Source organism: Suricata suricatta, chromosome 3, assembly GCF_006229205.1.
Source record: "Suricata suricatta isolate VVHF042 chromosome 3, meerkat_22Aug2017_6uvM2_HiC, whole genome shotgun sequence".
NCBI classification, from domain to species: domain Eukaryota; kingdom Metazoa; phylum Chordata; class Mammalia; order Carnivora; family Herpestidae; genus Suricata; species Suricata suricatta.
This window is the reverse complement of record NC_043702.1, coordinates 14,355,890-14,382,439: the sequence shown is the minus strand read 5'-3', so window position 1 is coordinate 14,382,439 and position 26,550 is coordinate 14,355,890.

Genomic DNA, 26,550 nt, shown 5'->3' with positions numbered 1-26,550 from the left:
ATTTTCTTTTTGAGTTGTATTTTTTAGTATGGATTTTGGACATGAGTAGCTTTTTAAAAAATTTGTTTTAGCATTTATTTATTTTTGAGATAGAGGCAGAGTGCAAGTGGGGGAGGGGCAGAGAGAGAGGGAGACACAGAATCTGAAGCCGGCTTCAAGCTATGAGCTGTCAGCACAAAGCCTGATGTGGAGCTTGAACCCACTAACCATGAGATCATGACCTGAGGCACTATTTATTGCAAGTTTCAATAATTATTTGTAAGAGTCTTTGGTAGATCTGCCTCCTCAAATCTGCCAGAACCTTCCAGAGGGTTCCGAGTGAATCTGTGTTGCCCCCTGTTGTGCCCTCACTGCTTAAAACAAGGCGCAATGTGTAGAAATTGCTCCACAAATACGTTTGAAAACAAGCCAGCGTGATAACACGGACAAAACAATATATTGAGCTCAGCTCTGTCTGGTTCTACAGTTTGGGTTATTTATCTCTATTACCAAGAAGCTGGCACTGTTGCTGGAAACAACACAGGGAGGAAAATCTCTAGAATTATGTATGGGTCAGAAGGCTTTGATCCTGACGGTGAGCTCCTGGGCGCCATGGTTAGGGTACTCTCAGCAAGTCCGGGACCTAGAAGAACAGCAAAGTGGGGGAAGTGAGAATATGGAGAAGGCACTGTGGTTGGAGAGACTTAGAGGGCAGGTGGAAAGGAGAGACGTTTTCAGGGAGAAGTGAAAGAGAGAGAGAAGTGGGGGGGGATGTCATGGATAGATAGAAAATCGCAGAAGCCACTGCAATACCACCCACGAACGGCAGTGTCTCCTGGGTGCAAGGGTTGAGCCAGAGGGGAAGAGGGAAATCAGAGAATGGCCACTTGCACTCTGATAGAAATACAAATAACACCAAGTTTGCTGACTGTTATGGCTTGGGAATTCCAAGATGTTTTAAAGATTTTTAAGACTATCTCAGGTAGCGATGAGCCTTTGGGGGTTAAAATAGAGCCCGGGACTGTTTCCAGCCAGATGGCCCTTTGAGTCCAGTGGTGTTTTGAAATTGGGGGCGAGTGTTTCCTGGGGGAGACACAATGTCCCCATCATAGTGTCAGGCTCCCCAAAGTTTCAGTGTAATGTGATTGAGCTGGATGTCCAGACCAGCATTGCATGTTTTGAGCAGAGACTGGACCTTAGGGCCCCGGGAACTTCAAATCCCAGTGAGGAAACAGTAGATCAATCTGTGTACCAGGCACCGGACTCACGAATACTGCTTCTTGCAGACGTGTTTACTTTCCTGATCTATGTAGATGGCCTTCTAGTTAGTAAATATGCATCTTTTGAAAAAAATGTTTCTATTTATTTATTTAGAGAGAGAGAGAATGAGTGGGGGATGACCAGAGAAAGAGAGGGAGACACAGAATCAGAAGCAGCTCCAGGCTCTGAGCTGTCAGCACAGAGCCCGACATGGGGCTCAGACTGGTAAACTGCGAGATCATGACCTGAGCCAAAGTCAGACGCTTAACTGACTGAAGCACCCAGACGCTCCAGTAAATATACCTCTGAAGTGTACCTTTGAGCCCATTGCTTTCTACCATTTAGTTTAAAAAGTGAAACAATAGGAAATGTACAATGACATTCATGTGGACCCATCTTGAACATGTTCTGGTGTTAAGATACGATCTTTTACACCTGAAAAGGTTGGAGGCCATCTCAGCTGGAACGTGGTGAAGGCTCCAGACGTGCCTTTGGATGTTGGACAGATAGGAGGTGGTGCTCCCAGGACAGGCAGTGACTGGACTAAAGTTGGGTTGCAGCTGGTGGAAGGACTGCCCGAGATGCCAGGTCTCAGGACTCCCGAGAAGCTCTGGATGTTACCCCGAAGGTTCTGCATGGGGAGTGGTCCCTGGGGAAGAACCTCTACCCCGTTATATGTCTGGGTGTTTGTCACTAGGCTTTCTCCCTTGGATGCCAGAGTCTCCAATAAGCCGCTGAAGATTGTAGGCTTTAGTTGAAAACAAGATTAAAAAAGATTAATCTAAAAGGGGCACCTGGGTTGGCTCAGTAGGTTAAGTGCCCGACTTCTGCTCAGGTCATGATCTCATGGGTCATGGTTCGAGCCCCGTGTGGGGCTCTGTGCTGACAGCTCAGAGCCTGGAGCCTGCTTCTGATTCTGTGTCTCCCTCTCTCTCTCTGTCCCTCCTCAACTCATACTCTGTCTCTCAAGAATGAATAAACGTTAAAAACTATTAATACATTGAAAACAAGATGACACCATTTTGTCTTAGCACAGACGTTAGAATTTAGGAGTGAATGCTGTGTTTTCAATAGAATGGTGTGATTGCCTTTTGGTGGTTTGATCTGAGACATTTGGAGGTTTATTTGTGTGCAGGTAGCGCAACCCTGCCTCACTGACCCTGCAGAACATGCTGGGCCTCACCTGGAGCAGTGAGGGTGCCCACTCTCCCTCCTGGGCTAAGACCTCTCTGTCCTCTTCCTGCTTGGGTGGAAGGGTGTGGTCAGGTGGCCTGAGACCCCGCCCCACTCTTTTCTTTTCCACAGTAACTATTATTTTCTAATAGCTTTCTTGATAAACAAAAAATTACACAGATTCAGTGTGTGCAATTTGATGAGCTTGGACATAGTGTACAGAAGTGTCGAACCCACTTTATAAAGGAAATATAAAGTCAGATGGAGAATATCGTACTAGCGTAATGGTCATGTGTTGATTTTAGTGTAAAGGTTAAAAGACAATGAATTAAGAATATCTCTAATTTCAAAATTGCTTCATAGATAGACAATATGGAAAGGTGTAAATTACATCAATTACCCCTTCCCTTTGATATTTGGGTCTGCTAAGCCTGTATTCGCAGAGCGACGACACATTCTTTCTGGAGGAAAAGAGTCTCTCCGCTTCATCCGTATAGAAGTGGACTGCTTTCATGTATTACTAAACAGACTGCAAATCAAAGTCGCCTGAAAAGAGATTCTGAAGCGGGGAGGGGAACACAAAACCAAACCAACAAAAGAAAACAAGACAAGACAAGACAAATCCACAATCATTTCTCGAACGTAGCACATTTCTATTTCGGGCCCTTTGGCTCAAATATTAATTTAAGGGATTTTCAGAAGATTAAAAAGAAATCTCTTTGTTGTAAGATTAAAGAGCAATTTCCCATATAAAATAAAATAAAATTAAATTAAAAAACGCAGATGAAAGAAAGCGACATTCCCAACTCGTTTTCTCCCATTGGCTATGACATCGACCCCAGGGTCTGAGATGGAGCAACTTCAGAAAACTCTTTTCAAGTCCTGTTCCAAGGGCACGGGGGATTCTAGAGGCCACCTGTTTGGCCAGTGGAGGGCATGGCAGCCTCTTGCCCTGGGTGTGATCGTTTTGACTTTCACACCTGAACCAGGAGGACTGAGCACAACCCCGTGTCCTCCACAAGCACCTCCCACTGCAGCACACCACCCGTGTTTCCCATCTCTGCCTGCTCTTGCTTTTTCTTCTGATCTTCGAAAGTAGACTGGCCTGTTGGGAGACCTGAAGTCCGAGCTTTGAAGTCCTGGAGAGCGGAGGAGACTTGAAGCCATGACTAGGTGGCCCTCGAAAGAATCAGGCTATATTTTGACTAAAGTGAAGAGTTTAAGATTTTGTAGCCTTGTTTATCTATGAGGGCTCCAATTTAAAAACTGTTAGAGTCAGTAGACATCGTCCGATCTCAAGAAGCACATATTATGAGTTCTGGGTCACTCACCTTCCCACGGGTCCTCAGTTTTCCCAGAACTTTTTGTTGCTCTTAGTGAGCCTTCACAAAACCACTTCCTCTAGATGCCTGCCCCCTGTCTCCTGCTCCTTACAGTCTTCTCCGCTGACCTTTTATACTGCTTTCTTGCTAGTCTTTGTCCCCACCGCTTGCTTCTCTCTTTACCTGCTCCCTTAATAACTTGACCTTGCCCCACGTTGTTTTCAGGGAAGAGAACAGAGGCGGAGAAATACTCATCTCAGTCATGGCTCTTTTGGGATTTCCTATAGCTCTGAGCACCTCATTTCAGGAGTTTTGATTTTCTCTCTCTCAGCAAAGTGCTTAAAAAATTTTTTAATGTTTATTTTTGAGAGAGAGAGAGTAGGGAAGAGCAGAGAGAGTGAGGGAGATACAGAATCCGAAGCAGGCTCCAGGCTCTGAACTGTCGGCCCAGAGCCCCACATGGGCCTTGAACTCACGAACTGTGAGATCATGACCTGAGATGAAGTTGGATGCTTAACCGACTGAGCCACCCAGGCGCCCCAAGAGAGGGATCGTCTTTAAAAAATTTTTTTTAAGGTTTATTTATTTTTGAGAGCGGGGAGGGGCAGAGAAAGATGGGAACAGAGAATCTGAAGCCAACTGCTAGCTGACAGCAGAGAGCCTGATGTGGGGCTCGAACTCAGGAGCCCTCTAGATCAGGACCTGAGCTGAAGTCAGATGCTTAACTGAGTCTCCAAGAGGGATCCTTTTAAAATGCAAATTTGATTAAGCTGCTTTGTAACCAAAAAACAAATTTCCCTAATTTCCGTGAGACAATGTCCAAACCTCTGAATACGACCATTGAAAGCAGTCTCTGGAATACACAAATTAGTTTTCATCTTCTTTTGTTTTAAGATGATTTTAATTTAACCTCATAAGCTCTTTCTTTCTGTGACTTCATAGAGAATTACTATTCATCCCTAAAGAGCCAGTGCAAATGTCATCCTTCGAGGAAAGTTTCCTCGATATTCTAGGGACCGTTAGGAGTTTATCCCACTTAATCCCACAATGCCTTGCTCCTGTCTGTATGAAAATGTGTAGGCATGTAAACAAATTATGATGACGCGGGGATTTCAAAGACAGGAGCATCTGTGCTCTGTCCACCTTGCTATCTACCACCCAGGGCTGGTACGAAGTTGGTATTTAAGAGTTGTTGAGAGTAAAAACACGTATGTTATTTAAGATAAGACCTAAGGACAAACACCAAAAGTTTATTTTTGTGATGAGAAAGTTATACTTTTTTCCCTCCTGAAATTTTTTCCCATCTTTGGTGCTAATGGGATGGAGGGCTAAGCAGAGCTATGAAAAACAGAGGGAGGGAGAGAATTAGACGAAATTCAAGTGTAGAGAGTGATCATTGAGACAGAAGGGAAGGGAAAACAAGGCTGTCCCTCCTTAATAGTGTATCAAGTTCAGGACCAGAGAGAAAAATCTCCATGGATTTCCCAGAAGCGAGCTGGAGTCCCAGTCTGGCTGTGTGGAAGGGCAATGTCCGTCTGTCCCCGCTTCCAAGGGAAGAGAGGAACATGTGAGGTCTCTCTGTACAAAGTTCAGAAGGGGCTCCGGCATCCACACGCCAGCTGCCTCTCCATTCTGTTTATTTTCCTTTTCATACTCCCTCCCCGCACTTAGGAACCTTCCCTTTCAGCCTGTTCCGAGGAAGATTGCTGGAAAACATAACCTTAGCAACGCAAAGGGCCTTTGGGGCCTGTTCAGCCTTCCAGTCCTCCCAATCCAAGAGCTAGGATTTAATTGTCTTCCACTGACGACTCATTTGGCCTGAGAACTAAGTGTCCTATGCCTTGGCTGAGCTCAGGAGCCATATGGAAATGTGCTGGTTTTTCTAGTGGGAGGACTGGGTGGCCATCCATGTGGGTGAAAGGGGACCAGCAGGGCCCATCTGCCTCAACTGGGGAAGCAGGTTTAGGTGGCGAATCTTTCGCTCTGTGTCTCTTTGCCTTTTATGTGTGAATACAGTCTGGACAAGGTATTCTTGGGACATTGTCGTAAAGAAAGAAGGTCACAGTGGAGGCAAGAGTGCCGGGCTGCCCATGGATTGACAAAGGTCTTTCCACGGAGCTGTCCGCTAGGTTTAGCTCTGAGAGTAGAAAGTACCTCACTGCCAGTAGATTCTGATCGGGAAGGGGCTAAAGACGGACAGTGGTTCCTCTTCTCTGTTCTGGAATAACAACGCTAATTGCCCTCCTTTGAGGGCCATGGACCCAAAGTGCTTGAAATTCCTGCAATTACAATATGGACAAAAACAGGTTCTATTTCAACTAGTAGCTGATCATTGCCTGCTTCTCTCGTTCCACTGTGCCTTAAGATTTCATTCCCTCAGAGTGTGGATCTTGGTGCCATTTGTCATATTTGCCCTTTCCTAGTGGTGACTCAGGGTCCTACCCACAAAGGGAAGGTAAGAATTAAATAGTAAAATATTCAAAAGTATGACCTATTCATGGAGTTGATAGACTCAAAAATTTCCACTTAGAACATTTTCATCAGATCGTATTCTAAGTTCATGGTCTAACTAGTGACATATAGACAAAGATCATATTTTTTCCTCCAGGCCTTAACACACACACACACACACACGCACACACACACACACACACACACACACACATACACATTCAGTTTTTTTATGATTAGGGTTCATTTCATTATGGTGGAAACGTAGCACAATGTCTCATTCATTCATTCATTTACTCAATAATATGTCTTGAGCATACTTATGAGCCCGTTTCTCTACTCAGAGCTAGAATATAGTAAGGGATAAGTCCAAGGGTCCTTACCAGCATAAGGCTAATAACTACTGTAATATCAGACATAAATTAAAATCTCTATGAGCTCTGGAGTACACTATTTCTTTTTTTAAGTTTATTTATTTTTGAGAGAGAGAGAAAGAGAAAGAATGAGCGTGGGGAGGAGGGGCAGAGAGAGAGGGAGACAGATTCCAAAGCAGGCTCCAGACTCTGCACTGTCAACACGGAACCGGCCATGGGACTCAAACTCACAAGCTGTGAGATCATGACCTGAGCCAAAGTCAGACACACTCAACCAACCGAGCCACCCAGGCATCCCTGGAGTACACTGTTTCAGTTGACTTTTATTTGTCCTCTATTCTCGGTCATGGGAGACCTGTGGGACTCAGCAGCTCTGTGATTCTAGAGCAGATGGGTCAGGGATTACAACACCTCAACATTGTCTCGTGTCTTCCTGGCAGCTGGCTAAGCCACCAGGCTTCCTGGGGATGTCCATTTCTACAACTCTGTTATGAGCAAGTCAATGCCCACCCACGCCACCAGGGCCTTTCTGTTGACTTCCAGTGTGACACTGTTCTAGGATGCATCTGTGGGGCCATTGCCCAGTAGTATTTCATGCCGTCTCTCCAATGTCCCCAGGAGACCACCTGGTCGGAGGTGTTATGCTTGGCCTCTGGGTGGAATCCTGGCTTCTCTCTGCTGTCTTGTTTATAAAGTGCCATCAGCTCGGTCTCAGGTAGAGGGAACGCCAGGCGGGACCCTGGCTGCTCCTAGTCCTCTGCAGAAAGCTCTGGTAATTTTCCTCTGCGAGACAAGGGGCCGGCTGCCAGCCTTAGCCTGTGATCCTCTGCTGTCCCCTCCAGTGTCAGCTGATGCAATTAGGGCTTTTGATTTCCTTTTCCGTTATTTTCTCTGACACCGAACCACTGGGGAAAGGAGGCTAGGAACTTTCAAGTTATCCTAGGCAGCTGAGAAATATTCATGGAAACAAAAATATTAGACTCACTAAATCCTGGGACCCGAATCACAGTGGTATATGGATGCTTCTGAATAGATCATGCATATGTCAGTGTGTGTGTGTGCTTGTGAATGTGGAATTTTCTCCCCAAAAGGTGGTATCAGATAGGAAAGAATAATACTCCCTTTGCATTATCTTTGTTTTGGTTTTTATTTTTGTTTGGATAAAAAGGAAAAGCACAGTTCTTGGCCAAAAAAAGTTTTTCTGCCAAACATTTTTGGGGCAAGGTTTTGTGGGGAATGTGGGCCTTACATCTTTTTTATATTCCTAAATTCCAATTTTTGTAGGAACCCTTTCTCTTGGACATTGTAGTGGATTGGGGTAGCACTGTACATGTTGGTTGGAGCAACTTTCTAGAATGTTTCATTGCCTTCTAGAATATTCTACCACAGAAAGTGTGTGAGTTTCCTTTTAACAACACAGTCTAGTTTTATACAGGGAGAGCATTATTTCTATCACTTTGGGGTGTCTGGCTGGCTCAGTTGGAAGAGCATACGATTCTTGATCTTGGGGTGTGAGTTTGAGCCCCATGCTGGGTATGGAAATTACTTAAATAAATACATCTTTTTATTTTTTAGTTTTATTTTTTCCGTTTATTTTTTTTTTTATTTTGAGAGAGAGAGCATGGGAGGGGCAGAGAGAGAATCCCAAGCGGGTTCCACACAGTGGGCACAGAGCCTGATGTGGGACTTGAACTCACAAACTTCGAGATCATGACCTGAGCCCAAACCAAGAGTTGGATGCTTAAAAGACTGAGCCACTCAGGCACTCCATAAATAAATCTTTTGTTTAAAAAGACTTTCACTCTTTCTCTCCTGGCTATATAATAATTCACATTATTTCTCTAAAGAGATTTGATTCATGTGCCTATTTACCTTACAAAAGCCCTCAGGGAGCAGAGAATGGCTCTGTGAGCATCTCAAACAAGCTGGACCAACCTTCCGCAGATTATTTGTGACTCCATTTTCTCCTTCGATGGAAGGCAGCATTGGGGCTCCGTAAACACTACGAGAATCTTTAAATTGTGGACAGAGTTACATGTAGAAATGGTTTAAACAAATTCATCAATTTGATTTAAGTTGGTAAAATATATACTTAGGTAAGGAAACATACACTTTGATTCCCTCCACATCGTTTTGGAATTCAACCATTGAAGGGAGAAGATGAATGTGGTGGCTGCCATCATGCAGATCACTCGAGTCGCATATTAACTCTGCTCTTCCCTCTCTGGCTGTGTCCACAGCTGGCATCACACAGGAAGTGGTTCACGTGGTCAATTATCATGACATCCCTTCTCTAAACTGTTCGAAAAGCAAAAAGCAAAAACTTGCTCCTAAGAATTATTAGCGGATCATTTTACTGGTCTGTTGGGATCTAGAAGAAAAAGCCCTGAGGAAACTCAGTCTCACAGAGGCCATTTCACTCGATCGTTAGCTTCACCTGAAGGCATATAGATCCCTCTCCCATAATCAGCTAAGGCGCGATGTGGGATCATTTAGCTAAGTGATATGCAGTCACTCTCGTTTTGTGACACTTTAATTTCTGGAGCTCCAGTTGTTGCCTTACCTTATGCGTAACTATGGCAACGGACACCCTGCCGACAAGCTCTGTGCCGACCATTATTAGAGGTGCTACCGTCTTGTCAACTTCAATTAACTGGCATTCTTTCCCCCTGGATTTGTAAGGCAATTGACGTCAGCCTTTCCGGGGTGCAAATAAAGACACTTCCGATATGGGGGAGAAAACAGACTTCGTTTGAAAATGATGGCATTTGCTCAGGCAGCTCAGGGAGGGAAAATGCAAATGAGGAGGCCTCAGTCTGATCCACCTTCTTTTCCGAGAGGGACCTTGTGGGTGCTTCCGTGGGTGAAATTTGAGTCTATGGCCTTACACATAACCATGCTTAGGACCACCAATTTTTTTCTTGCATTATTTAGAGAGAAAGCATCCTAGAGAAAAGGTTAGTGATACAGTATTTTGGACAGCCCACAAGATGGCTTTTTCTCAACCTTCCTAATGAGTTGTTTGCAGTTTTGTTTCTCCAGGGTTTGTGGTAAAAACTAGTCTGATTGTTTTGACTTTGAAACTCCACTTAATGGTATTTTGATGTGTCGGAAATCCACAGGCAAGGGTCTAGGGCTTCGGAAGAGCTCTGCATTGTGGGTATATTTAGTATTGTGGTTGGGTCAGGAGACATGGCGCCGTGTTGTGAGACCCTAAAAAGGCACTTGGAAAGAAATTTCAGCAGATTTCAGGCTAGTTAGGCATTTATTGAGTGGCCATATGTGCCTTGAAGAATGCTAGGTTTCACATTTATTTCCTTACTTAAGAATTTAGTATCTTTATTAAGGTAAAAAGACCTCTTTAAACATTTTTAAATGTTTATTTATTTTTCACACACACACACACACACACACACACACACACACACACACACACACACACACAAACAGAGTTGAGCAGGGGAGTGGCAGAGAGACAGAGACACGGAATCCGAAGCAGGCTCAGGCTCTCGGCTGACAGCTCAGAGCTTGATGTGGGGCTCGAACCCATGAACCGTGAGATCATGATCTGAGCCCAAGTGTCAGACGCCTCACTGACTGAGCCACCCATGTGCCCCAAAGTAAAAAGAACTCTTACCATTACACCTGAATATGTATATATGTAAAACATGCTTTTATACTTTTTGACCCAAGGAATAATTAACAAAAGATAAAAAAAAAGAAAATGACATCACCACATTAAAGCCAAATATAATTTGATGCAGAAAAAAGCAAAGGAAGCAGAGCCCAGCAGATGGTCAGGTCATCTGAGCTGGTCCACCCTGGGTCTGTGACATCTAGGACTTTTATTTTTCTCTACTAATGCGACGGGCTATTTCAACCACCTCTATAAGGTGGGAGTTTCTCCAGTGATGTTTGTTTCCTGGCAAACGGACTTTTTTCAGCTGAGCTGTTACTCCAGGAAATTCATACTAGGCCAGTGGCTAATTAAAATCTTGAAGCCTAAACCTGTGCTTATCAAGTACGGTTTGTTTTCCCTGGAGCTTAGACCTGGGGGTCAGACAAATCAGGCACTGAGCCGCATCATACTCAGACCAAAAATCACTCAGAAAGGTAATTAGTCTCCTACTATAGAAATTTCCAGAAATTTACCTCTAGGCCAGAAGCTAATGAATGTTAGGTTCAGAGTCAGAAAGCTTGTATTTAGAATCCTGGCACTACCCCTTGCTCTCTCTGTGTGGCTTGGGTCAGATTATATCAGCAATTGCTCATTTTCTAACTTCGTATTGAAAACTGTTATAATAAGGTTGATGTAAGTATAAAAGGAGGTAGAGTCGGTGTGAGATTTATATACATTCCAAAGTACTTTTATAAAACAAATTCACTTTTGGGAAACATTAGAAAATATGATCTTGGGGTTGGAAAAAGGGAAAGGAGCCAAATGGTTGGTATTGGAGTAAATTTCTTTGCAACACATTCTCGGGCAAGGTGTGTACAGTGAAGACAAAGTGTATCAACCTTATTCCATGTTCTGCCAGTTAGCGTTTGGGGGAGGAATTTGAGAAGAAGGCTAGAAGGATGCATATAGTCAGGAGTATTTGAATACATTTTGATATTTTTGGCATAACAGCATCTTGGGTGGAGTGATGTAGCTCTCTAGATTGGGCAAAGAGAATGATGATTACACTACCATTTTCCGAGTACCTACTATTTGATAGGCACAGTAAAAAAAATGCTTTACAAACATTCCCTTGTTTGTGACAAGAAATCGATGCAGATGAACTCTTACTACTGATACAAAGCTCTTTCCCTAGAATGTGGATATCACATACAGTAATGCAGAGCATTATGGGTTGAGCTGGTGAATCCTGATGTTAGCACCCTGAACAGAAGGTCCCTTGATTCCCGTTGCCTAGTTCTCCGGAGCTTCCCGATTCCTGGCTTTTCTGAAACTAGATCTCCCTGCTTTTCCTTCATTTCTGTGAGTTATTTAGTAGACTTTCAACATTTTTCTTTTTTTGCTTAATATAGCCGGAGTTAGTTTCTGTTGCTTGCAACCAATGAACTCTGATCTAGACAGTTTCCGTCTTGCCAGCCCCCACCAGTATTTTAGTATATCCTGGCTGGTCAGTGGCTGAGTACAGAATACTTTTGAGTGTTTACTTTAGAGAATGGAATCCCCTACACTTTCTTAGAGTGGATCATGTGGTCTTGCTACTTGAGTCATAGACTGGGATGTCTGGAAATCTGATGTTTCACTTAATGAGTCAGTTTTGCGTTTTGTTACACGTGACTCTCTAAGGGGTTCCTTTCAGAAAGCTGCTGTGAAGATTTGAAAATAATACCAATCATTCCTCACTCTTGAGAACAAAGACATATATTGATTAAAAAAATGAAGATTCTTATTTTTACGACTATATCCGGGGACTGTCATGTGGGTGTGGGTGTGTGCACAGGTATGTGTGTTTTAATGACATTTCTTTCCCAATATTTCACTTTCTCTTTCTAGCTCTCTTACTAGGCTAAACTATGGCTGTGCGATTGCCCTTCATCTTCCTTTCTCAGCCTCTACTTACTTTCCTGCTGGCTTCATCTCTTGCTACTCTTGGAACACTCCAATGTTTGCTTCTGATGAGTGCTAATTGAACTATACTCCTCATTTTTTCTCATGAGTCCTGGGGAGAGTCGCATTTTTCTCCCCAAGGGAAAATGGAAACATGACAGAAGACTGAAGTGGCTGTTATGTAAACAAGAGAGGAATGAAAGAACAGATTTGAGTGTCCTTTGTGCAAAAGGAAAGCAGAAGGAGAGCAATTCAAGTCCCGGGCTGGCCACGCAGACTCATCTTTTACAACAATAGCACGGCATGAGAAAAAAGGAGGGCCTGTCTCAAGAGGAAGTAAATGCCCCATGTGGAATGGCTGAACAGGAAGTTGCTGTTACAGTCCTCCGTGGACTCAGGATGAATGAGAAGAGAGCCCTAAAGAACCTAGAGATGGTACAAATTCAAGAGAATCTGTCTGAAAAGCATTATGATTCTCAACAAATTTTATCCTCTCTCATTGGTTGACAGTGAGAATAAGTACATTTAGCAGATAGAAAATAAACGGAAGCTCGGAGGGTAAGATCTGTCCTTCTGACTTCAGGGTAAGTGCCTGTATCTTTTGGTGCTTTGAGAATTATCTACCATGTCTCATTCATGTCTGCTCTTACCATTATTGCTCTTACTCAAGGTTCATCATTCCTGGTATGATTTTCTTATGGTCTCTCTTCTCCTGGTTCCTCCCCTATTTTCTTCTCTCTGTTTCTAGAATAAGCAAGACCTCTTTATGTCCACCACCTGCTACAGACCATTGTCAATGCTCCTTAGTTCAATGGATCAAGCTGAACTCTGTGTTACGACAAGCAAGGCCCTACCTAGGTGGGTCTCCATATGCTTCCCAGCCTTGTCTTTGGTTACCAGCTTCCCTACCTCTCCCACACGGGTCTGCTTGCTGTTCCATAGACTCACCAAGTACATTAAGGCCTCTCTGTGACTTTGCCCAAACTCCTTCCATTTTGGTTTTCTCTTCAAACCAAACCATTTTACTTTTAAAGTAATCCTTTAAAAACCAACATTAAATTCCAAAATCTCTTCCCAGCAGAATCTATTGCCTTTTCCTCTGTGCACAATTGTCTTTCAATACATCCCACACCTTTATCACATACATTATATCCGTGAAGTTCAATGGAAATGTAACCTAGCTAGATATATAATTAAAGTTTCCCAGTAGCCATATTAAAAGAAGGTGGAAAAAATGTGGCGTTAATTTAATGACACATTTTCTTTAACCTATCTAAAAAATATCATCTTAACGTAACAGTACAAAACTTATAAGGGAGATATATCAAGTTCTTTGAAATCTGGTGTCTTGTAACACACCTCAGTTTAGACTAAGTACGTTGTAAGTGCTCTTGTGATGTTTGCTTGGGATCATTATGAATAGTCAGCATTATGTTACAGGTCATTGTACACTGTTTCTCCTTTGGTTCAGTGATGTGTTTCTTGAGGGGTATGCCTGATTCATCTTTTGATGTCTGATTTATTGTTCCGCACAGGGAATATAGCAGCTGAAAAATGCGTGCTGAGTGGAAGAATAATTTTTAAAAATCTTAGAAATCTGGGGCACCTGGTGGCTAAGTCAGTTGAGTGTCTGATTCTTGATTTCAGCTCAGGTCATGATCCCAGGGTCATGGGATTGAGCCTGATGTCAGGCTCCATTCTCAGCATGGACTGCTTAAGGCTCTCATGCTTACGACTCTCTCTCTCTCTCTTTCCCTCCCTCTGCCCTGCTTCCTTGCTTGTGCTCTGTCTCTCTCTCAAAAAAAAAAAAAGTCTTAGAAGTCTATGGATGTTAGGTCCACAAATGAATCATTATATTTCCATTTTTGTCAAATTCTCATGCTGGTCTCAGCGCAGGCTATAAAATAATGTTTAATAATTCCCTGAAATCAATTGCCAGATGGTCAGTGGGGTGGTACATAATAGGAATGACCTGAAAGGAAGATTAGTTGCACTGTTCAAATTCCATTTAGCTGTTGTAAAATTAACATAATTGTTTGAATACGTTATGACTACGATGATTACATTGTAATTGTGAACCTTTTGGGTATTTTTCTTATGTAGTTGACCTAGATGAATCAGCCTTGCACTCGTGATCTCATCAGTCATGGAAGGCATCCCTGAATGTGTTCAGAGGAGATGAAAATGGAAGAAATCAGGGCTTACTTAAATCCAATGCTATTTGATAACCATCTTTTCTGAACTATGGATTTATCACCCACACGGAGTAACATGTGTATGCAGTAATCCTATGGGTATAAGTTACAGGAAAACCTGTGGGATCTCTGATAGGAGCAGTTACACACCATTGGGAGAATATGTCCTTTAATCCTACAGGGTTAAAACCTTCTCAAGACTACAGGGAAAGGGTCTGTGGTGGAGATTCTTGGGATTTCAGGGCAAAATTACAGAATACAAAATACTGTGACATGCATCTAATGTATTATAAACAATGTCTCTTCTTGCCAGAATGAAGTCTTTGAGAATCACTCAAGGACTTAACATACAAATAATCATTGTGTCTAAGAAGATTATCCAAAACACATGGTTTTAAATGCTTTCTCAGTAAAGTAAACTCCTGTTTCTTTCCCCCAGGAGAGGACATTCCAATACGACTCTTGTCATGTCTGTTACCATATTCACCCTTCCAGGTCATTTTGACTTTTTCAGTGTTTTTCCACACTTTAATCCATCATACCACCCATCCATTAATTTAAAAAATATGTATCGAATGATTATTGTCATCACGTGCACTGTGATTCACTTTGGCCATGGAAACTACTAAAACTATTCTAGACCATATTTTAGAAGGTGTCTGTTATTTTTCAACCTATAGACATGACCACAAACAGTTTCTCTTGTGCTATAAAAGAATCAGTGTCTGTAATCAAAGCAAAGTCCATTAAAAAGAGACAACAATATTAAGACTTTGGCTCCCTTCTCTCTGCTCGCTGTGGAAGAGGCTCCTGAATGCTGATAACAGGAACATGCTGGGTCTCCGTGGACAGTACCCACTCATGTCTTGTCTCCAGCTGTGCAAAAGTAGAATGACCTTCAAAGGACCTAACAGAGAGACACTTACATGTGCTGGAGAAGGAGACAGCCACATGTGGAATAACAGTGTCAATTTTTCAGGTCATTGAAAATCTACCCATTAAAGCAATAATGTATTTCAACATTACGACGATTTCTAAAATTCAGGTTCAGTCCAATTACTTGAAGCATGTATGTTTTAGAAAGTCTTTTTTAGGGGTGCCTGGGTGGCTTAGTCGGTTAAGCCTCCGACTTCGGCTCAGATCTCACATTCGTGGGTTTGAGCCCCGCGTCAGGCTCCGTGCTGACAGCTCAGAGCCTGGAACCTGCTTCCGGTTCTGTGTCTCCTTCTCTCTCTGCCCCTCCCCCTCTCATGCTCTGTCTCTCTCTGTCTCTAAAATAAATAAAGCATTAAAAAAATTTTTTTAGAAAGTCTTTTTTACCCTCAACTTAGACATTGAATGTCTGTGTGACATTTGGATCTTGCCCAAAGATAAATAAAAATCTAAACGTGGTGGATCATGAAGGGCTTTAAGGGAACATCCCAACTGTTCCACCTGTCAGCAAAAGTCTCTTGCTTTGTTGGAGAAATGCTGCTCATTCCACGGCTGTGTTTGGCCTTCTCCCAAACATGCCATCCGAGTCGTACTGAGTGGTGATGGAGACCCGGGCTCTGGCGTCAGACAGACCTGGGCTGGATCTCTGGCTTCACCACCTGCTGATTCTGGGATTCTGGGCACACTCTCCCTACTTGTTAAACAATGATGCCTTTTCTTTATATCGTCCTTTATTCTTTTTCAATGGTGTGTACACATACCACCTCAAATTCAAAGTAAACATTCAAACCTTGAAACATTTTTAGAAAATTTGATCAATGGCAAAATTAGGTTTGTTTTTTGTTTTTTTTGCCAAGAATGTAACAAGGGGAAAAAACTCCTACTTCGTTATTCCATGCTATCAACTTGGGACTGTTTATTAGACCAACTGATGGCATCATTGCTGTGGCTGGTGTGGAATAGCCTAAAACCAAAACAACCTCTGTTTGGGATTTCCTTTGACTTGGGTCATTTCCACTGGGTCATGCCAGATAGCCCTGCGGTCAGGCTCAAGTATCCAACACCATAATAGTTTGTCCCCAATAGAAATGCTAGTAACAAAACTTGCTAAGCAAATAAAAGTGGGGGTGGTATTTTTCACTGACAAGAGAAATATTAAGACTATGATTTATCCATGGATTCCTTTAAATCAAACATCCTCTATGGAACCAGTTCTGGCATCTGGGGACATTCTGAGCATCGCAATCAACGAAGCAGTGTTACTGGCATTTAGTGGAGGGGAGCTGGTGGCACCTGACTGTGTCAAAACCTGAGTCCTGCACAAATGAACTGTCTCTCAGCCTTTGCAATTGCCGAATGCCCAATGGGACATCCATGCAGGTGTAAAACTTATTCTTAATAAACAGAGCCTAGAATCTAACTCTATTTTACATATAAACCTTAAAAAATATTTGTTTGTTTGTTGAGAGAAAATCCCAAGTAGGCTCCACACTATCAGCATGGAGCCTGATGCAGGGCTCGATCTCACAAACCATGAGATCATGACCTGGGCTAAAGTTGGACGCTCAACCAATGGAGTCACCCAGGTGTCGCTACACAGCCATTTTGAATACATGTTTCCCCCTCAGCCTCACAAAAATGTGTTGATGGTGGAAGAGCGGGTATTACATATCATTCCCATTTTACAGATCAGAAAACTGATCAAGGTCACTCTGAACACTTATGATGTGCCAGGCACAGCTGCAAACAGTTTACTTGCGTTCGCGTTATTATTTCCTGTCTGACGGAGCGGGGGTTGCCAGCACAGAGGGAAGTGTGGGAGAGCCCTGATTTGAGGGTCTGGTGGTGGAATAAGGGATCCCCTCCTCATTCTGAGAGGTTGTCTCTGCTGACTGCCCTTGGGAACCCTGTTCGCAGCTGTTATTTATGTATCACTGTGACCCAGGACATGATGCCCTAGGTTACTGAGGGAAGCCGGGGGCTGAAGGCCACGTTCACTGACAGCTGCCGGTGCCATTTCTCAAATATTTAGAGCACGAATTTGAATAAAGAAGGGATGCATCACGCTGAAAGCCTGGGAATCGTTTCTGCTGTTTCCAGCGTCACGAGGAGCTGCATGAATAGCCTGGTGATTTCACAGGAGGAGGGCATCTTGATTGCATTTAGTCCCAGGCCCTTTTTTCCAGACAGAACACACTGGGCTCAGCGGGTTATAATGAGCATTTTCAGGGTGTCTAGACTGAAGAGGGTGCTTTCAGAGAGACTTCCTGGGACAAAATGACGAGATGGAAAGCGGGAACGTTCGTTCTGGGCTTCAGCCCGCTGACCCGCATGTCAGGGTGAAAACGAGGGCTCAGAGCCAAAAGTCTAGGGTCCACATGAAGGCAAGTTCATGAATCTGTACGCCAGCCTCAGTTTCCTCATCTGCGAAGTGGGGGGTCATGGCGTCATGACCTGCAGGATGTAGGGAGGATGAAGTGAGTGGAGGCAAAGTCTGAGGGCGTGACGCCTGGACGGTATTTAATGGTCAGGGTTTTTCCCTCAGTCTGGGCTCTGCTGACGTTTGGGCCTGGATGATTCTGTCATGGGGGGCAATCCTGCCCACTGTTGGATGTTTAGCTGCACCCTGGACTCTTCCCACTAGATGAGGGTAGGGTGTCTGCCCCCAGGTTGTGACACCCCAAAATGTGTCCCCTTTCAGGGGCAAAATTGTCCCCAACTGAGAATCATAGATTATACACATTTACATGAATATATTATTTTACAAAGGCCACCAAACTGAGTACCACACACTGAGTGACACGACAGGTCCTTTGTTGTCTCCCTGCCCTGGAGGCCAGAGCCAGGTGTCGGTGGGGCTTGTTCCTTCGGAGGGCCTGAGGGACAAGCTGTTCCATGTTTCTTCCCAGCTTCTGGTGCTGTGCTGGGACTCCTGGGGTGCCTGGGGCTGTGGACACGTCACCCAGTCTCTGCCGTCCTAGCCACATGGCGCTCGCCTATGTGTGGCTCTGTGTCCAAATTTTTATCTAAATTTCCACTCTATCTTTTTAATATTAAGGGGGTTCCTGGGTGGCTCAGTTGTTTAGGAGTCTGACTTCGGCTCAGGTCATGATCTCATGGTTTGTGGGTTCGAGCCCCACATCGGGCTCTATGGTAACAGTTTGGAGCCTGGAGCCTGTCTTCGGATTCCCTGTTTCCCCATTTCTCTGCCCCTCTCTGCCTCAAGCTCTGTCTCTCTCTGTCTCAAAAATAAACAAACATTAAAAAATAATATTAAAATTTTTTAACATTTATTCATTTTTGAGAGATAGAGACAGAGCATGAGCGGGGGTGAGGGGCAGAGAGAGAGGGAGACACTGAATCCGAAGCAGGCTCCAGGCTCCAAGCTCTCAGCACAGAGCCTGATGCAGGGCTTGAACCCATGAACTGTGAGATCATGACCTGAGCCGAAGTCGACGCTTCACAGACTGAGTCATCCAGGTGTCCCGCAAATTCCCCTTTATATGAGGATACCAGTCTTGGTGGATGAGGGGCCCACCCTAATGACCATATCTTAACTAATCGTATTCATAATGGTCCTATTTCCAAATAAGCTTATATTCTAAGGTACTGGGGTCAGGTCTTCAAAACATGAAATTTGGGGGGACACAATTCAACCCATAGTACATATACATAAATTTACATAAATGTGGAGACTGCAGACTCAAAAGCTTACATGGCAGGGCTGTGTTACACCCAAAGGCCTGGGCCAGCCAATCACTGTCAGGGAAAACATAGCGTCTGTGACGCAGAATTCTTCAAGGGACGCCTGCCAATCCAGGCTTTTAGGTGAAATTTCTCAAATTGAAAATGCCAAATAACCATTTAAGAACATTTTTAAAAAGTGTCATGTTCCCCAAATACGTTCTGAGCAGTGTCTGTCCTGTGGATACCCAGTTTGTGAGCCCTGTCCAAAGAAGTTGTTAAATTTCTTGAAAGGAATTATTAAGGATCAGAAACAGGTTAATTTTTCCCACTGAGGGAGAATGGGGAGAATTCTAAGCAGACCCTGAAGCTTTGGGTGACCAGGGAACGTAATGTTTACAGTAGGACACTTTGGGGATGCCTGGGTGGCTTAGTCAGTTGAGGGTCCAACTCTTGATTTGAGCTCAGGTCATGATTCCAAGGTTGTGGGATCAAGCCCCATGTTGGGCTCTGTGCTGAGCATGGAGCTTGCCTAAGATTCTCTCTCTCTCTCTCTCTCTCTCTCTCTCTGTCTGTCTCTCTCTCTTTCTCTTTCTCTCTCTCTCTCTGTCTTCCTTTCCCCCATCTCTGCCCCTCTCCCTTGCTGGTATGCTCTCTCTCTCTCTCTCAAATAAAAAAAACAAACAGGGACACTTTGGACAATGAAAGATTATGTTGTTAATAATTACTCAGCCATAAAAAAGAATGAAATCTTGCCATTGACAACAATGTGGATGGAACTAGAGTGTGCTGTGCTAAGTTAAATAAGTCAGTCAGAGAGGGGCTCCTGGGTGGCTCAGTCGGTTAAGTGTCCAACTTCAGCTCTGATCATGAGCTCACAGTTAGTAGGTTTGACCCCAGAGTCCGGCTCTGTGCTGACAGCTCAGAGCCTGGAGCCTGATTTGGATTCTGTCTCCCTCTCTTTCTGCTCTGCCCCCGCTCATTCTCTCTCTCTCTCTCTTAAAAATTGATAAACATTAAAAAATGAAAAAAATATTAAGTCAGTCAGGGGAAGACAGATATCATATGATTTCACTCATATATGGAATTTAAGAAACAACAGATGACCATAGGGGAAGGGAAAGAAAAATAAGATAAAAACAGAGAGAGAGAGGCAAACCATAAGAGACTCTTAAATACAGAGACAAACTGAGGGTAGCTGGAAGAGAGGTGGGCGGTGGGTTAAATGGGTGATGGGCATTAAGGAGGACCTTGCTGGGATGAGCACTGGGTGTTATATGTAAGTGATGAATCACTAGATCTACTCCTGAAACCAACATTACACTGTATGTTAACTAATTTGGATTTAAATAAAATTAAAAAAAATCTCTACAAAAGAGGAGATTTAGATATAGCTTCCAGATAATAATTTAGTACGAGAGATAACAGTGTATATTTTTAAGTGCTTAAAGGTAATATTTTGAGGAAGAGCATTATTTAAATGGAAGGACTAGGCTATGCTTGAGCCAATGCTTGAGACCATTTAATACCTACATTTGTTTCTTTACGAATCATGTTCATTTACCTCAATATTTAATGTGTCTGTGTAGGTATGTTTTCTATCATTTGTGTGTGTGTGTGTGTGTGTGTATGTGTGTGTGCATATCTTTTTTTCCCCACCCACTCTTTTTTTAGGCATATGTTGTTCAGTATATTGGTTCAATGCCACAGTGGCTATTGACCCTGGAAATGTGGGTTGTCCAAATTGAGAATGTGTTTTAAGTGTAAAATACACACAGGAATTCAAACCTTTTAGTGTGTAAAATACCTCAATAATTTGTATATTGATTACATGTTAAGATGATAATATTTTGATAATCAGTTTAAATAAATTAAATTAAAATAAAAAAAATAATTACATATAAATGAAAACGGCTGATTCACTTGGGTCCTATGTTCATACTACCTAAATTATCTCAACAGGAATAAACTTGTTTTGACCTGGATGATCTCAGCGGTTAGGGAGGGGCAAGGGGGAATGGACAGCAGGGAAGGGGCAGCAGGACAAGGGCGGGGTGGTGAGGCCTCTGTCAAAGGAATCTGGTAAGGGAGGAGTGGCCTGCAGAGTGTTCAGACTGGGGTCACCTCACGTGGAGAGCTGCCCCCCCAGGGGCCTGATGGATGCCCCCGTCAATGACTTCTGGTGGTTATGGCAGACGCGGCCTCATGACTTGACCTCAGAACCAGAAGATGAAAATCTGTGGAAATGTTCCCAGTTTAGGCAGGAGACTCATAGACACAGAGATTGTGTGAACATAGAGAAGAAGCACTGTTACCAGCTGTTCATGATCTGGAAAGAGCACTGGGATGAGAGTCAAGATGATTTCCAGTCCTCATCCAGCCACTTACTTGCCAAGTGGACATGGCTATGTCATGGTGCCTTAGTTTCTTTCTTGGTTACAGGAAGGGATTGAATTGGACTTTCGGAACCCAAGGGTTTGGCAGAGGAGCTCCACGGCTGTCAGAGAGAAAGGGGGAATGTGAGTGGAGGGCCCTTAATTACAGCCGCTCATAATTTGCCTACTTGGTTTATTTGGGTTCTGTGTAAGCTCTCTTGAGAAATATGGGCTCCAGAACTAACAAAAAAATGTTTGAAAAACACTAGGCTTTGCTTCAAGGCAAGCTGAGGCTTCAAGTCACCAAGGCTAGTGTCTCTGGGACCCCTGGCATCAATGTTTGGCAATTTACCCAAATTCAGATGGAAATAGGCACATCATAAGTATTTCATTTCTTGGTCCCACTTCCCTGTAACCAAGAACCTCAAATTCAGGTGAGCAGAATGGAGGTTACATGGTAAATATTGGACCTGGTTAGGGCTAATATTTAATTTAAATAAACACAGCTGAGCAAACAGAAGGCTTTAAGCTAGGGCTGTATTTACGTAGCCATTTCCTCAGTGGGTTATGTGCCAAATGAATTCAATGGCTTTTTGACTTTTTTCCTTCTGATCTTAATTGTGACCTGTTTGACTAAGTTGATGGAACAGATTGAAAAGCCCAGACGTAAAAAAGCTGGGGAACCTTTGCGTAAAGGGCATTTTTATCTAAGCCTTTCATTACTTAAGCCTCTGTGAAACAGAGTGCTTAAGGGACTTCTGGAAATTTAAAACAGAATGATCCGTGTATCTTAATATTCTTTGTAGTCTTCATTCTACTTAAGAAAAGGAAGAAATCATTTTGGGGCTGTTCTTCTGACACTCTCTGGGTGCTTGATCTTGGGCGACTCAGAAAAGCCACTCAGAAAAGTGGCTATTGTGGGGTTCTCCTGGGGCTGACCTGAGCTGGGTCGTTACTATTTCTCAGACAAGGGGGTACTGACATCACAGCCTTGGGATCTGTCATCTTGTCATTTAATTAACAAGCAGAGCAAGTAGACTGGGTGTCTGGGAAATATATTGGCTTGAGCATATATTTTTACGTTTTGAGATGCTTCTCGCTTGATCCATGTGTTAGTGGTAATATGAGTCATTTAAGAAAAGTTTTTTTTAATGTTCATCCATTTTTAAGAGAGAGAGGATGAGAGAGGGAGAGGCAGAGAGATGCAGAATGTGAAGCAGGCTCCAGGCTCCAAGCTGTTAGCACAGAGCTGGACACAGGGCTCAAACTCACGATCTACCAGATCATGGCCTGAACTGAAGTCAGATGCCCAGCTGATGGAACTGCCCAGGCACCCCTCTGATAAAATGCGTTGTTTTAAAGCTAAACTCCCAAACTTCTGTGGCTTAACACGAAAAAAGTCACTGCCCACTCATATAAAGTCCAAAGTGGCTTTAGGCACTCTGCCTTCCATGCAGTGATTCAGAAATCCAGCTCCTTTCCACCTTATGGATGACACACCAGCTTCTTACCCATTGTTATTGGAGATCTATACTCATCCGGAGATCTATACTCATCCATTTGCTCATGCTCCATTGATGAGAACTGACCCCATCAAGTCTGAAGGGACTGGGAACGTCATTATGGGTGGATAGTCATTTCTCCTACAGAATCTTTGTATAATGCAAGGAAAAGACACATCTTGGCTGGACAACTAGTTATCTTTGCCACAACAAACTTTTACTTGTTGGGTAATCATCAACTGAGCACGCATATTAGACTACTTAAATCCCAAATAGTCAAGTTGATGCCATTTTTGACTTTAGTCAAAGCAAGAGGAGAAAAATGTCCAAGAGATGACACATGTTGATACTTGTAGAAATGTCCCATCCATCCAACCTGGCATTACGGGCAAAACTGGTTCTGATAGTCCTGCAGGGGAATAAAAAATGTGCACAAGCAATCTCAGCTCTTTCCATGGACGGCCAGGGAATGACTTCCTTTCTCCATGCCCCAGAGAGATCTGTAACACCTATATTCTGGCACTTTGAGTTTCATCTCTTATGTTATTGAAATCATTGAAATGAACACGTCTGTCTTTGGTGTGATGCAGGGTTGTTCTCCGGGGAAGGTGTAGACAAAAGTTGTTCTAAAAATTAGTCAGAGGAAATGGGGAGCTAAATGTTTGCTTTTCTTAATGAATCTTGGCCATGTTTCCAAATATTTAAATGTTAAATATGTATCACTTAACCACAATTTCAAAGCTAAAAGCAAACACAAAGCAGATGGTTAAGTGGCATGTATTTTGAAGTATTAATCCCAAACAACCTACACATGCTGTTTTCAAAGAAGAATAAGCCTGTTAAGTCTCCACAAATATGAATTTTAAGAAGTACAGTAAACCTTGCGTTGAGAGTAACTAGTTCTGTGAGTGTTCCACAAGATAAGCAAACATTTCTAATAAATCTTAACTTGATAAACGAGCAATGTCTTGCAATATGAGTAGGACGTGATGCCGAATGTCATATCATCACAGCTGAGCCAATCGATCATGGTTCTTCTCTCTCTCTCTGCGGGATTGTGGGTCATTGTCTCCCATGCTTGGATGCTCGGTCTCAGACCACAGTGTTTGGCAGAAATCAGTGATTCTTCAGAGTGTTGGAAGGTACCAGTGTACTTTTTGTTACTTCAAGGCACCTGTGGACAGTCCTTTGCTTTTCCAGCCAAGAGTAAGCTGAGGAATGCTTTCCTTCATTCTAGGTCAGGCTGCCTGCTGATAGAGGCCCTTTCCTCTGCTCCTTATTGCCAGTTACATTCAATATAGTATATGATGAGTTTATTAATACTGTACTGTAGTCAATGTCTGTGCGAGTGTAGACAATGCTCCTCATGCAGAAAAAGATTCCACAGAGTCAATAGATAGTAGTGATTCCGTTTGTGATAGTGAACATTGTCCTACACAATAACCCTCTTCTCTTGTCTCCCTCACACCAGCCATGAAGGTTTTCAATGGTAAGTGCACATTAATTTGTTTCTTTTTCTTTATATTTTTGTATTTTCATTATTTTGTGTTACATGACGGTATTGTAATCATTTTTTACATGAATGTGTTTGTATTGCAGAACGAATCATCTGAGTGTCCATTATTTCTTACAGGGAAATTCACTTTGGTATACAAATGCTTTGGATGACAAGCATGTTTCTGGAACGAATTATGCTCACAAACCAAGGTTTTACTGTATTATTTGAATGACAGTTTCAGATCAAGTTTTTCTCAAGCATGTATTTTATTTCCTATTATGTCACTGTTGGTTTTTAAAAAGACAAATAGTTGCAAAGGTACCAGGATGGTGAGGTTTTCTTACTGAACCGCTGCCCGTGATGGGGTTTGATCTGGAGCCTTTGGGCCAATGCAGTTAATTATTCATTCTGGCGCCAAAAAAGCAGCTTGTCCCCAAAGAAGACCTCTCCAGCTTGCTTCATCACTGTTCACAAGTCTCTGGGTTTGCAAATGAAGAAAAGCATTGCTATTTTGGTGCCAAAGTGTAAACTAACTGAGTTAACCAGGAGAGAAGATTGGTAGCGCAAGTCTTTGTTGACAAATGAGATGCTTCTGCAGTTATTTGTGTGTCCGGACAGACATGGTCTCTTCCTTAGCATGTCTCTTCCTTGAGATAATGAAGGAAAAGGCTGGACCTCATTCCCAGCTGAGGCCAGAAATCAGGAGGACAGAGGATGGGTCCTGGGGGAAGGCCTCCCTGTCTGCTCTAAGAAGAGAGCTTGGTTTGTCCCATTACTATTTACTTTTTAATTTTATTACTATTGATTTTTATTTACTTGTTGTTGTTTGATTTCTCAAGCTCTTCTCTCTCCAGAGTTCTAGGGGAAGGACTGGAACCTTTGAATAGCCCCAACTCTGTTAGGTCAAGTGCATCATGGTGCAGGTACTCAGCAGGTGCTGGGACCCCCCTCCTGTGAGCTTGATTTTGGGGTCTATTGCCTGATTGTTTGTGAGCATATGTTCTCAGTGCCTCAGTTATCTCATCTGTGAGATGGGTCATTGTAAGGATTAAATAAGATATAGTTCATGAAGAGCACTTGGCATAAAATAATGAGCTTATCCATCCATATCTATCTATTGATCTATCATTTGTCTATTTAACTGTCTATCATCTATCACCTATCTTATCTACCTACTTACTCTCTCTCTATTATATATGTATGTAAGCTATGTATTAAATAGATAGAGAGAGGAGAGATGGAGAGGAAAGAAAGAGGCGGTGGGAGAGGTAATCCAATTCTTTTGGGGGTAACTTTGACTTAGTTCTTTTGGTTGTAAAATACTTTAGGCCTACAAAATTAAAAAAAAAATGATAATATAGAAAATGCATGTAAATTCACTAGGTAGCTTAAGAAGCAGAACCATTTACATGGGTTTGGGCTCCAACCTGATAGCTCAGAGTCTTCTTGGGATCCTCTCTCTGCTCCTCACCAGCTCATGCTCTCTCTTTCTCAAAATAAATAAATGAACTTAAAAAAAAGAAGCAGAAACAGGTAGAGTCAACGGAAGCTACCCTCATACTCTTTTCTAGTCTCCTTTTCTGTCTTTCTCTTCTTTTCTGCTGCCCAGAAGTAACCACCAGCTTGATTGGGTGATCACACTCCTGTGTAGTTTTTTTTACACCTTCACTATTATGTTTGAATCCATCCCAAACACCTTGTTTTGCATTCTTCTAAACTTTAGTGAAATAATATACTCTACATATCTTTCTGCAATTTGCTTTTAATGCCTAATGTAACTTTTTATTTTAAAAATTTATTCTTTTATTCATTTTCTAATATCATATGTTGGACATAATATCTCCAGTGTGTTCATTTTAAGTACTTTTCATGTGTTTCCTTTGGTTTTCTTCCTGGTGGAGTTCCTTTCTCCAGCCTTCTTTCTTCCTGCCCTGCTTTCCTCCATTTGTTCTTTTCTTAAATTTCTCCCATCATGCTCACCCACCCCAGCGATGGGATGCTGCATGGGTGAAAGAAGCCAGGAGAAACTACTCTTGGTTCATTGCTGACCCATGAGAATACTGTTTGCTCTGATCTCTGTGATGGATGCATTGTATTTGGATGTAGTTTAAAAACACATCATTGGGGCGCCTGGGTGGCTCAGTCGGTTGAGCAACTGACTTTGGCTCAGGTCATGATCTCGCAGTTTGCGAGTTCAGGCCCCTCATCGGGCTCTGTGCTCACAGCTCAGAACCTGGAGCC